Raw genomic sequence first — 14,286 nt, 5'->3', positions numbered from 1 at the left:
ATAAGTATGTGGGCTGCTTTTAGATTATATTATATGTATTTGTGTACATCAGGAAAAAGCAGCTACATAGAAAAAAATAAGCCTTTTTACACAGCTTAACTGCTGTTTTTATCTAGAACTTCAAACAAACTGGCTATATACCTGTACCCAGAGCAGTATCAAATGCCTTATGCTGGAAAAGTTGAAACTTGTTTAACTCTCATAATACCACTGTAATCAATATGACCCGATAAATGCATTGGAAATATATACATCCCTTGTTTTTGAAACTATTATTTTCAAAATAAATGAATCAGTTGTATTCAATGATATTTTGTTCAGTTTTATATTTACAACACATTAAAAATTCTTTTTGCTTCTTGAATGTAACATCTATGAAAAGAGAATAATGGCTCTTATGTTTGTTTTTATGTTAACTGATTGAAGTACTGCCAATATATCCCATTAAATTACTTGGGGTATTGAAGTATTACCAATGTATCCCATGTAAATTACTTGGGGTATTTCTGACCCCAGTGGTACTCAGTAAACCCAAAAACTTCTGGTCATAGGAGGATTAATATGAATGTTAGTGTTAACTGCAATTTCATCCCCAAGTCCACATATTGTAATAAATTGTGGAAGAAGTGATTTTTGAATATCTCATTATTTCTAATTTCCTGACTGATTTCTTCCATAAAACTTTTAAACACGTCTGCACCAAAATACAGTACTCCGTTATGAACTCCAGACAGAGACACACCATTTATAAGGATTTCTTTTGTAGCTTTAATATTATGCTTGCAAATGTCACAATTGATTTTGAATTCACTCTTATTATCAATCATAAGTAACGTTTGGGAGGAAAAGTATTTTATTAGGTACACCAGCTATCCCATGTGCAGATCAACATAGCAAGAGAGATTTCAAGTAATTGAGTGTCAGGTGGGAGCAATCAATGGGATTGTGTGCAAGACATGTGGATTAATTGCCAAAGGCGGTAGGTAACTCCTAGACCACAGTGTCTTAACAATGGCGTTGTGGCCAGGCTTCTCTTTACATTATTGATGAAAAATAAAGTCTTTTAAATTTTCATTCGGAACAAATCAGGTAATGCTGTTATGCTTCACTTACAAACTGAGTTTTTAAAGCGATGTCAGAGATGGTATTGCTCTACTGAGTTTATTATTGACGTTTTGGGAACCGCGTGGCTGTTAATAACATAAGGTAAAGCTGTCCTCTATACAAAGATTGGTTTGAACGCCTCATTGCTTTACTAGGTGAGGGATGTGGTATGCTCATGCCTTCCTCCAACCTTTGGATTGACTTATCAAGCCAGTTATAGAAAAATTTAAAATTTAATATAGATTCTGAGCCATTGGTCATAAGCAAATTGTTGCCATAAATGAAAGAAACATAATGTGACAGAAAAAAATCGTAGGAACAATTGTAGGTTGAATGCTGAACCTTTGCATTTGTGGCCTGGCATTTATCCACCTAGCCATTGAGTCAGATAAGATTGTTAAATTGCTTGTCAGGCTGTCTGAAGAATTTGTTAGTTTGAGTTTTAATATCGTCCAAGGTTTTTCTGTACTAGACACAGTTCCTTCAGGTGAGTAGAACATTTTTTATGACAGAAACTGTCAGTGACTTTACAACTTTTCAGAATGTCATCATCAGCGGTCAGTATGTGAGTGACACTGAATTTATAACTGGAGTTGAGATTTTGTTACACATTCTACACTAGATAGATACTGTGATGCTTAACCTCTTCTACTTATTATGCTTTTGGTAGTGCTGCTATCTTACAATATTTCAGCCTCATTTTGTATTTATTGGTTTGATTTGATTTTTTGATTTGAAGTCTTGGACTTCTTCAGCAGATTTTTCATTTCAGATAAATGTGTGGCATATCATCTTACATCCACAAATCAATACATTTCTTTTAAAATGTAAATTACATGATGAAACATTTAAAAATTAGTTCTAATGTTGTCCTTTGTTTCTTTTCATGTATAAACAGAGACTGTTTATTTAAAACATGTCTTCTCTTATGAACAATCACAATTGAATTACATGAGACTGACCAAACATTTATGTTTTTCTTCTTCTTTTGTTATTACAGAAAATAAAGTACCGGGTGATCAAAAAGTCAGTATAAATTTGAAAATTTAATAAACCACGGAATAATGTAGATAGAGAGATAAAAATTGACACACATGCGTGGAATGACACGGGGTTTTATTAGGGGGGGGGGGGGGGAACAAACAAAGTATTGCTAGACGCGTGAAAGATCTCTTGCGCGCGTCGTTTGGTGATGATTGTGTGCTCAGCCGCCACTTTTGTCATGCTTGGCCTCCCAGGTCCCCAGACCTCAGTCCATGCAATTATGGGCTTTGGGATTACCTGAAGTCGCAAGTGTATCGTGATCGACTGACATCTTTAGGGATGCTGAAAGACAACATCTGATGCCAATGCCTCACCACAATTCCAGACATGCTTTACAGTGCTGTTCACAACATTATTCCTCGACTACAGATATTGTTGAGGAATGATGGTGGACATATTGAGCATTTCCTGTAAAGAACATCATCTTTGCTTTGTCTTACTTTGTTATGCTAATTATTGCTATTCTGATCAGATAAAGCACCATTTGTTGGACATTTTTTGAACTTTTATATTTTTTTGGTTCTAATAAAACCCCATGTCATTCCACGCATGTGTGTCAGTTTGTACCTCTCTATCTACATTATTCCGTGATTTATTCAGTTTTCAAATTTATACTGACTTTTTGATCACCCGGTATAAAGAAACATAAGTTCTATGGTGTTTCTTAATGTCCTTTCCTCTGTGGTAATTGTTTGGAAACATTAAGAATCGCATCCAGATGTGACTCTGTCTTTTGATTTTACTTTCTCTTGCAATATGTGTGGCACCTGCCACAGGTTGCTTGTTGCTGTTCTGCTGGTTAGAACCCTCCAAAAGAAAAACAACACAGATGAGTATCAAGGTCAGAAACACAGTGTTATGTATGTCTAAATGCAGACATATAAGTATTCATATGAATTCATGACACTCCCAATTATAGAAGTTGCTACAGCACTGGTTACGTAATCTTAATACATGTTTCATTTTTTTCCCTCACATCGCAGTAACATTCTATAATGCGTTTGCTATGTGGCACCCAACCTGTCACAGATATTGTAATTTAATGGAACTTAAATACCTATATGCATCTACATGTACTCTGCTACTTCCTACATCTACATCTACATCTACATACCTACTCCACAAGCCACTTTATGACACATGGTGGTTGGTACTTTGTTCCGCCATTAGTCATTTCCTTTCCTGTTCCAATTGCAAGTAGGAAGGAAAAATTGACAGTCTATATGCCTCTATATGAGCCCCAATTTCTCATCTTCATGATCCATAAGCGAATTGTGCATTGGCGGCAGTAGAATCATTCTGCAGTCAACTTCAAATGTTGGTTCTCTAAATTTTCTCTGTGTGTTTTACCAAAATAATGTCATCTTCCCATTTGTGTTCACAAAGCATCAACGTAGTACTCATGTATCGTTTTAACCTACTGATAACAAATTCAGTAGCCTGCTTTTGAATTGCCTCAATGTCTTGCTTTAATCAGACCTGATGGGGATTCCAAACACTGGAGTCATACTAAAGAACTGGGTCATAGTAGTGTTCTATATGCGATCTCCTGTACAGACAAATCAGACTTTCCTAAAATTCTCTCAATAAATGTAAGTTGACCATTCACCGACAGTACTTCCATTCTTATGTGCTCGTTCCATTTCATATTGATTCACAAAGTTACACCTACATATCTAATTGACATGATTGTGTCAAGCAGTACACTGCTATCACTGTCTTCTGTGTTCGAACATTATGTTTTTCCTACTCAGCAGCACTAACTTACATTTTTGTGTATTTAGAGCAAGCTGGCCTTTCATTGCACCAAATAGAAATTTTGTCTATGTTATCCTGTATCCTTGTACAGTAACTCAACAATGGTACTTTTCCTGTATACTGTAGCATCATCAGCAGACAGTCACAGATTGCTGTTCAACCCAACCACCAGGTCATTTATGTATATAGAGAACAAAAATGACCCAATCACACTTCCCTCCTGGAGCACTCCCATATCTGTGAACCTATTCTGTATGCCTGAATCTTCGTTAACAGTCTGCAGTGAGGCACTGTGTCAAACACTTTCTAGAAGTCTAGAAATCTGGTCTCTGCCTATTGTCCTTGATCCATGGTTCGCAGGATATTGTGTGAGAAAAGGGCATGCAGAGTTTTGCATGAGTTATGCTTTCTAAATCCATGTTGATTTGTGGACAGAAGGTTTTCTATCTGCAGGAAATTTTATTATATTTGAACTGAGGATATGTTTAAGAATTCTTCAGCAAACCAGTGTTAAGGATATTGGTCTCGTAATTTTTGGGTCTGTTCTTTTACCCTTTGTATATCCAGTATTCCGCTGTATGTTTTGCAATCACTTGTGGCTTTGTGCTGTGTGAAAGATTTGTCATAAATGCAAGCTAAGTAAGGGGCCAATGCCATTGGGAACTCTGGATAAAACTGAACTGGAATTCCATCCAGATCTTCTGACTTGCTTCTTTTCAACTCTTTCAGTTGCATCTATACACCAGGGATGCATACTAATATGTCCTCTATAGAGGAGTCTGTTAATTGTTGGTGTACATGCTCCTGTGTAACAATAATTTGTTAATGTTTCTTATTCAGATTTTTCCCTTTATGTTTACTGGAACCAACACAGAGACGTATTCATCATTTCTATCATTTTCTGGAACCCCAATCCATCTTGTATGCAGCCTTGGTGCCTTTGACATAATGTGCAGTTTGGCCAGATTATTTTCACACAATGTTGTCACGAGATTCAAGAACCGGGGATTGCTATGTACGGTTGGACTAGGGAGTTTGTGTGTGTGTGTGTGGAGGGGGGGGGGGGCATAGGCATGGTGGACATGAGGTGACAAAAAACCAGCTGATGAGTGGCTGTGGGGTTTTCCAGGTATGCCTTGGCCAGAAGGACATGTGTTGGTGAGGAATGGAAGTCATCATGGACTAACAACTGAAGTATTAGCATGAAAATACTATGTATTCACATAAAAGTTAAAATTACCTTCAAGTGTGCTACAGAGAACCCAAATACACTTTTAAAATAAACAGAAGTTCTGAACTTAAAGGAAATATCGTCAGAGCCTCTGTGGCTCATAATACATCAAAAAAATTCATGTCACTCACTACAGGAAATAGCTGCTCCGAAGCAATCAAAGCACACTGTTTGTGCCACTCTCAGATGAGAGTAGAGTGTGGAGTAGATTTCCAGGTAGTGCACTATTCAGACAGCCACAACAGAATAAAATTACCTATAGTGAATGTATTTTTACTCCTTAATTTTGTGTAAAATATGTAAAAGACTTAGATCATGAATTTATCTCCTTCGGGTATGCCATTCTCATAAAAAAGAAAAAAAAAAAAAAAAAGAAAAAAGAAAAGTTGATACCCATATCTCAGCACTTAATGAAATTAAGTAAATATTTTGGTCTTTGTGACACAAGTCTATGGTCACTATTAATCTAGATGAAAAGTGATTAAAAATATCTTCAGTAACTCAAAAATTCTCTTAGGTCAGAAAGTTAGATGCCTCATCCTGTATATAACCCACTGCTATCCTGACTGCTGGTTCCATTCTAGGGTTATATTTTTTCTCAAAGTAAGTTGTTCCGTAGTTATACTTCCTCCCATGGTTGGTATTGTATACTACTTTAATAACCTCTGCCATTGGGTCCTTGAATAATAATGCCTTTGGGTGAAGAGTTTAAGCTACTTCCCAAGGTCCTTTATAAATATTTACCTTTTTAACTGTGACCACACTGCCGCGAGCTATGCTGCATGCAATGTGGAGCAGTGGTTGGAATTGCAGGCTGGTGTGATTTGGGTCACTAATTCGAATCCAATCGCCAACAAATATTTGTTATTTAGTGTTTATCATTTCTTCAAATTTCTCAACATTTCTTATGTTTGTAATATTTGTGTATTATGGAATTATTATTCACATATGGGCCCAGTGGAACCACGTGAGATATAATCAGTCAATGTCGCTTTTGATGATTGGTCTTCCTTTGTGTCTAAATTTGCCTTTCTAAATGAACTCTCTTTCTTTCATCAGACCATGGTGTTCCAGTCTGTTTTATAATTTCCCTCTGACCAATTTTCCAATAAAATATCTTATCTGAACATTTTTCTATCTCTTAACATCTGCCTGAGTTATACTGGCTTTCTTTAATATCCTCCTTAATTGCAGCTATCCATTTAATTGACTCAGATTTGGTCTTACTCCTGTTTTTGTAGAATTCTACTATTTGTTTTGTCAACTTCTTTTAACGTGCCCATAAAATTTAAGTCTTCATTTTCTCATGTCACCTTGTATGTCTGTGTATTCTTCTGTTTCCTTATTCAGAGTGTATACAACCCAGGACAACCGGGAGATCAGGGAAAAACACGGGAATTTTTTCATCCGGGAGAAAATAAGGAAAAATATGGGAATTTTTTAGAATTCTGGGAATTTTTTTGTTTTAGTTGTTAGTTAAATTTTTGTAATTTTGGCTGGTAAGAAACAGTACTCTAACAGCAACAAAAAGAAAGAAAGAAACAAGAACTTAAGTTGCAGTGGAAATGTACATATACAGTAACAAAACACAATGCTCATACAAGCGTCTGCCAATAGCAAAATGTGTCAAAGGATTAGGAAGATTATGCAATGCTTCATAACAACAAATTGCCTCCAATGAGTGTGACGTCACAACTGTTTACATTATTAGATTTGTTTGAGCAGTTGCCAGCGAGCTCATGCATATGCGCAGTTGAGTCACTCATGTGTAGTACTTTCGCCTGCTTCTGACTACAGAAGTGTGGCTGTTGGCTGTATAAGCAGTTAGCAGCAAGCAGCCAGCGTTAGCTGCCAGATTCACTAGGGGAAAACTGGGGTATCTGCCCCAGGTGGCAATTTCAAGGGGGGGGGGTTGCCAAATTCATATTCTTGAGGGAAAAACCTTGTTTCACAAAGCGCCTAGTATCCAGCTCACATTGGTCTATCAAGTATTCATATGATTTTGAAATGCATCCCTGTTGGTTTTTGAACATTTTTGAACATATTTTATGTTTATTTCTGAATCATAAGCTGATTTTTGAATGTATGCATAGCGTATGTCACATCTCTGCCAGGGGAGTCCCCATCATATCTAGAAATAAACCTTCCTGTAAACAGAAGGGGACGGGGCTATACGAGCTGAGCGGAATAAAGCTGAATGGGTGAATGCCAATTGCTGTTTGTTTATGTTGTTGACTGGATTTACGAATGGTCAGTGTTGGTATAATTGCCAGTGAAATCTATAGATTCAGACTACCAAAGTGGAAATAAAGGACTGACAGGAATAACTAGTAAGAAAGATTATGTATTATCTTCTCGCTGTACCCAAGAAACTGAAATTTTGACAGAAAATTTTTGGCTAGACCGCTACACTAGTTAGGGCCAGTTGTACAGTCCCTGTTTGCAGCTGCCTAAGTTCTATTTTGAGAGTAGCATGGAAAACGCGTTGTACGAATACATAATAATGACTAATTGGAAAATAAATGCAGGATAACTAAACCGTTGATTGTAGCTGGGTTAGTGAAGTTAACCGGAGAATAACTTTTGACACTGGCAGGAATAGTTACAGAATTAGTGATGACAAGATTGTTTATTAGAACGAGGGAGGAAAAGAAAAGGGGACCTCACACAAATTATGGAAGAATATGACGATTCCAAATTTATATAAAAATTTTGTGCTACTACTTTTCAATCTCATGCTTTAGAAGCTGGAGCGTATGAACGAAATCTAAAATTATTTCCGAACATAAAGCTTTTTGCTTGTAATAGGCCTAATAGGCATTTGATATTGTTACTTCGTGAATTACATTCTGTCGTGTTGTAAAAATGACCATCTGTGCCAAAACAGTCTTGTTTATTGGGTGTGTATTACAATTGCTGCAATATTAGAAAGGCCTATTTCATTTTATCTAGCAGACAGCGACAAAATACATGTAATCAAATCGAGAAACCACACCAATCTTACGTACCATTTGTATTAACAGCTTTTTCAGTAGTAGACAACATTTCGTTTTTTCTTGTAGCAAAACAAACTTTGATGAGGTAATAGATCTTTCCCAGAAAGGAAGGCACACCATATAAAGCTGTAGCAATGTTAGAGAGGAAAAATGCTAGGACTTAAGGTTTGAAGAAATGTCTACTGTCTTGTTTGTCCTTTGTCTTCACTGGTTTTATGTATCCTGTATTTAATTTTATGTCACACAAAAAAAAGTTATTAGCAAATAGGCAATTAAGAGTGCAAATTTTCTGAAGAGTTCTTGTTCTCCCAGTTACAAGTAATCCCATCCAGTATTAATTGCGAGTTTTTTTTTTTATTTTAAAGACGGGCTGGATGTCAAACTGGCCGAATGGGAGCAGGAGAGGCACCACAAGACATTTTAATTTCCACTGTCCTGGATATAGTTTGATGGCATCCATTACAAAATATACACATTTGACTTCCACAGAGCGAAATATAATGACATGCAATAGAAGAATGCTGTATGAATAGGCGTGGCACTGCGCTTTGGCACACTTAAGACCAAATAACATGTATTACATTTCCTCGAACACATGTTTCATATATCAGACTCTTCAAAAAGTTGTGTGCTACAAAATGAACATATTTTTGGATTCCTTTTATTTTATTTTATTTTATTTTTTTTTTTTTTTTTATGTCCTACCTCAAACACATGAGGAAGAGGGGGCGGGGGGGGGGGGGGGGGCACTATCTAATCTATTATTGCCGCAGTTCAGAAATATCGTTGAGCCAGGGCTGATGCATAGAGTAGTCTGAGTTGTAGTGGGGAGGTGCACAGTCTCCACGTGCCCCGTGTTTACGTTTAATGATTTTGCTGTTTCCTCTTCGTTTATTGCTCTCACATCAAATGAAAACAAATTGGATTTCTGTGGCCAGGAGCTATCAAGTGAAGTAAAATACATTCACGTAATTATGGAAGGCTGAAATATGTTATTAGTTTCAGGTTTTATTTTATTTTCACCTTTCTCACAGTCAGGCATTAATCGCCTTGCAGAACAATGAAGTTATTTTTGTCAGTTTGCTAAAGAAATTAAGCTTTTATTGATTTTTTCCGCTGAGGCAGTAAATTTATTTGAAATGTGTTTAATTCCACACTACTGGCTAGTTTCAACTGTTTGCTGCATTTCAAAAGTGCATGTTTTCATCTTCTAGCATGTCTGGCATTATGTCATAATAAAGAACCAGACATGAGAATACAGTACTGGTACTCCAAGAAAATTTACATCTGAATCTGTAAATACGAATCTGCACTTTAAGCCGAACTCTGCATTTTAGTATGGCTTAGGAAATCCCGATGCTTTTGAAGTATCCTCTGATGTCTTGTTTCTTTTATGACGTAATGTAAGATCTTTTAATGTTTTACACGTACGAACATACGGACTTCCTGCATAATCGTAACCGCACAAGCGCAGTGACGTCTGTTATCTGACGCTCTCTGGCAACTGCTGAAATGAACCTATTTCTAATAGGTCATGGGAAAATATTGTGAATGGTTGTTTGAAAAGTGTTATTATTAAATTTCCTTTAATGCAAGATGAACTATGTGTGCGAATGTACGATGAATTTCTTAAATCACAGAGCGTTTGACACTCATTTAAAAATCAACTCTTTGAGGATGACCATTTAGAAAAATTTTGAGCCCAGAAGATCAGACATTTATCTTGTTATTAAAAATTTTTGTGGCACATTTGTGTGTGATGTGTCTTAAAGTGTAACACGCTCAAAACAGATCAACATTATATGTGAAAGTTTAGCGTCTCTTGCAGCTTATTAATCTTTGAGACCAATATTATTGCTTTGCTTTTCTTGTAACAACACTATGTATATTAACTTAAACCATTAACTTTTCCTATTTGTGTGCATGTGCTACCTAACAGTGATATTGCTGTTGGCTGACCACATCACGTGTCCTATGCTTTGAATATCTGCTGTCATCAGCTGGTGAGGTCACATGACATGAGCGATGACCTGCTTACAAAAGTGCACCGCAATTTGGATTTCAATGCTGTTTTTGGTGGAATTCAAATTTACATTTTCGTAATACAAAAATATGCAGCGTATGTGTTGCTGCACTTCAAAAGATCTTTTCAAAATGTGCTTTATTATTTTTGTTATTGAGTTTTGTTTTATAAAGGGCCAGGAAATTCAAAGTCAGTGTTATTGTTGTTGTTGTGGTCTTCAGTCCTGAGACTGGTTTGATGCAGCTCTCCATGCTACTCTATCCTATGCAAGCTTCTTCATCTCCCAGTACCTACTGCAACCTACATCCTTCTGAATCTGCTTGGTATATTCATCTCTTGGTCTCCCTCTACGATTTTTACCCTCTACGCTGCCCTCCAATACTAAATTGGTGATCCCTCAATGTCTCAGAACATGTCCTACCAACCGATCCCTTCTTCTAGTCAAGTTGTGCTACAAACTTCTCTTCTCCCCAATCCTATTCAACACCTCATTAGTTACGTGACCTACCCATCTAATATTCAGCATTCTTCTGTAGCAGCACATTTCGAAAGCTTCTATTCTCTTCTTGTCTAAACTATTTATCGTCCATGTTTCACTTCCATACATGGCTACACTCCATACAAATACTTTCAGAAACGACTTCCTGACACTTAAATCTATACTCGATGTTAACAAATTTCTCTTCTTCAGAAACGCTTTCCTTCCCATTGCCAGTCTACATTTTATATCCTCTCTACTTCGACCATCATCAATTATTTTGCTCCCCAAATAGCAAAACTCCTTACTACTTTAAGTGTCTCATTTCCTAATCTAATTCCCTCAGCATCACCCGACTTAATTCGACTACATTCCATTATCCTCGTTTTGCTTTTGTTGATGTTCATCTTATATCCTCCTTTCAAGACACTGTCCATTCCGCTCAGCTGCTCTTCCAAGTCCTTTGCTGTCTCTGACAGAATTACAATGTCATCAGCGAACCTCAAAGTTTTTATTTCTTCTCCGTGGATTTTAATACCTACTCCGAATTTTTCTTTTGTTTCCTTCACTGCTTGCTCAATATACAGATTGAATAACATCGGGGAAAGGCTACAACCCTGTCTCACTCCCTTCCCAACCACTGCTTCCCTTTCATGCCCCTCAACTCTTATAACTGCCATTTGGTTTCTATACAAATTATAAATAGCCTTTCGCTTCCTGTATTTTACCCCTGCCACCTTCAGAATTTGAAAGAGAGTATTCCAGTCAACATTGTCAAAAGCTTTCTCTAAGTCTACAAATGCTAGAAACATAGGTTTGCCTTTCCTTAATCTAGCTTCTAAGATAAGTCGTAGGGTCAGTATTGCCTCACGTGTTCCAATATTTCTACGGAATCCAAACTGATCTTCCCCTAGGTCGGTTTCTACTAGTTTTTCCATTCGTCTGTAAAGAATTCGCATTAGTATTTTGCAGCCGTGACTTATTAAACTGATAGTTCGGTAATTTTCGCATCTGTCAACACCTGCTTTCTTTGGGATTGGAATTATTATATTCTTCTTGAAGTCTGAGGGTATTTCGCCTGTCTCATACATCTTGCTCACCAGATGGTAGTTTTGTCAGGACTGGCTCTCCCAAGGCCGTCAGTAGTTCTAATGGAATGTTGTCTACTCCCAGGGCCTTGTTTCGGCTTAGGTCTTTCAGTGCTCTGTCAAACTCTTCACGCAGTATCATATCTCCCATTTCATCTTCATCTACATCCTCTTCCCTTTCCATAATATTTTCCTCAAGTACATTGCCCTTGTATAGACCCTCTATATACTCCTTCCACCTTTCTGCTTTCCCTTCTTTGCTTAGAACTGGGTTTCCATCTGAGCTCTTAATATTCATACAAGTGGTTCTCTTTTCTCCAAAGGTCTCTTTAATTTTCCTGTAGGCAGTATCTATCTTACCCCTAGTGAGATAAGCCTCTACAGCCTTACATTTGTCCTCTAGCCATCCCTGCTTAGCCATTTTGCACTTCCTGTTGATCTCATTTTTGATGAGATGTTTGTATTCATTTTTGCCTGCTTCATTTACTGCATTTTTATATTTTTTCCTTTCATTAGTAAAATTCACTATTTCTTCTGTTACCCAAGGATTTCTACTAGCCCTCGTCTTTTTACCTACTTGATCTTCTGCTGCCTTCACTACTTCATCCCTCAAAGCTACCCATTCTTCTTCTACTGTATTTCTTTCCCCCATTCCTGTCAATTGTTCCCTTATGCTCTCCCTGAAACTCTCTACAAACTCTGGTTCTTTCAGTTTATCCAGGTCCCATCTCCTTAAATTCCCACCTTTTTGCAGTTTCTTCAGTTTTAATCTACAGTTCATAACCAATAGATTGTGGTCAGAGTCCAAATCTGGCCCTGGAAATGTCTTACAATTTAAAACCTGGTTCCTAAATCTCTGTCTTACCATTATATAATCTACCTGAAATCTGTCAGTATCTCCAGGCTTCTTCCATGTATACAACCTTCTTTTATGATTCTTGAACCAAGTGTTAGCTATGATTAAGTTGTGCTCTGTGCAAAATTCTACCAGGCGGCTTCCTCTTTCATTTCTTAGCCCCAATCCATATTCACCTACTATGTTTCCTTCTCTCCCTTTTCCCACTACTGAATTCCAGTCACCCATGACTATTAAATTTTCGGCTCCCTTCACTGTCTGAATAATTTCTTTTATTTTGTCATACATTTGTTCAATTTATTCGTCATCTGCAGAGCTAGTTGGCATATAAACTTGTACTACTGTAGTAGGGGTGGGCTTCGTGTCTATCTTGGCCACAATAATGCGTTCACTATGCTGTTTGTAGTAGCTTACCCACATTCCTTTTTTTTTTATTCATTATTAAACCTACTCCTGCATTACCCCTATTTGACTTTGTATTTATAACCCTGTATTCACCTGACCAAAAGTCTTGTTCCTCCTGTCACCGAACTTCACTAATTCCCACTATATCTAACTTTAACCTATCCATTTCCGTTTTTAAATTTTCTAACCTACCTGCCCGATTAAGGGATCTGACATTCCACGCTCCGATCCATAGAACGCCAGTTTTCTTTCTCCTGATAACGACGTCCTCTTGAGTAGTCCCCGCCCGGAGATCCGAATGGGGGACTATTTTACCTCCGGAATATTTTACCCAAGAGGACGCCATCATCATTAACCATACAGTAAAGCTGCATGCCCTCGGGAAAAATAACGGCTGTAGTTTCCCCTTGCTTTCAACCTTTCGCAGTACCAGCACAGCGAGGCTGTTTTGGTTAGTGTTACAAGGCCAGATCAGTCAATCATCCAGACTGTTCCCCTTGCAACTACTGAAAAGGCTGCTGTCCCTCTTCAGGAACCATGCGTTTTTCTGGCCTCTCAACAGATACCCCTCCGTTGTGGTTGCACCTACGGTACGGCCATCTGTATCGCTGAGGCACGCAAGCCTCCCCACCAACGGCAAGGTCCATGGTTCATGCTTCTAACCATTCTCAAATAGTTTCCGTACAAGATTCATTTCCTACAGCAGCTGGCACCACAGGACGTAAAACGACGTGTTGACTTCGCTCTCTACTTTCTCACAAAGACCATCCTATGGATAGACAAAGACCATCCTATGGATAGACAAAGCTTTTTTTTTTTTTCTTTTACGCGTGAGCTGAACACACAGAATTGTATCTGTATCTTGTACGCGTATACACTCTCTTATTACTTCTCAGGCTGTAAGCTTTTCCACAGTTGTTTTGGGGCCTAAGATCTTCCTAATAATCTTTCTTTCTCTCTTTTGAATTTCTTCAGTATTCCGCTTTTTATTTAAAATTAAAGTTTGAGATTCAGTTTGATTACAGTGCTTTAATGTCTAAGTTTACTGAACTTGGAAAGTGATTTTTTTTATTCAAAATATTTTGTGTTAATCTGAATGCAGTTGCCAGTTTTTGACAGTGAACTTCACTTGTAGCTTTTTCCAGACCATTTTCTTGTATGATTTCCCCCAGGTGTTTAAATCAAGAAACTCTTTTTATTTTTCCATATTTCATGTTCAAAAACTTTGGTGCTGATTTGTTGCATGTCATATATTCAATTTTTTTGAATGATATTTCTAGTCCTACTTTTACCGCAACTACTT

General features: G+C 37.4%; 1 protein-coding gene across 1 annotated transcript in view; it reads left to right on the top strand.

The window, feature by feature from the left end:
* The window catches only part of LOC126249094 (armadillo repeat-containing protein 5-like), a 230,848-nt gene that overhangs the window by 25,256 nt on the left and 191,306 nt on the right, over nucleotides 1-14,286 (top strand). The gene's annotated exons all lie outside the window — the stretch shown is intronic.

The sequence above is a fragment of the Schistocerca nitens genome, chromosome 1 (genome assembly GCF_023898315.1).
Source record: "Schistocerca nitens isolate TAMUIC-IGC-003100 chromosome 1, iqSchNite1.1, whole genome shotgun sequence".
Lineage (NCBI taxonomy): Eukaryota > Metazoa > Arthropoda > Insecta > Orthoptera > Acrididae > Schistocerca > Schistocerca nitens.
This window is presented reverse-complemented; position numbering and strand designations above follow the sequence as displayed.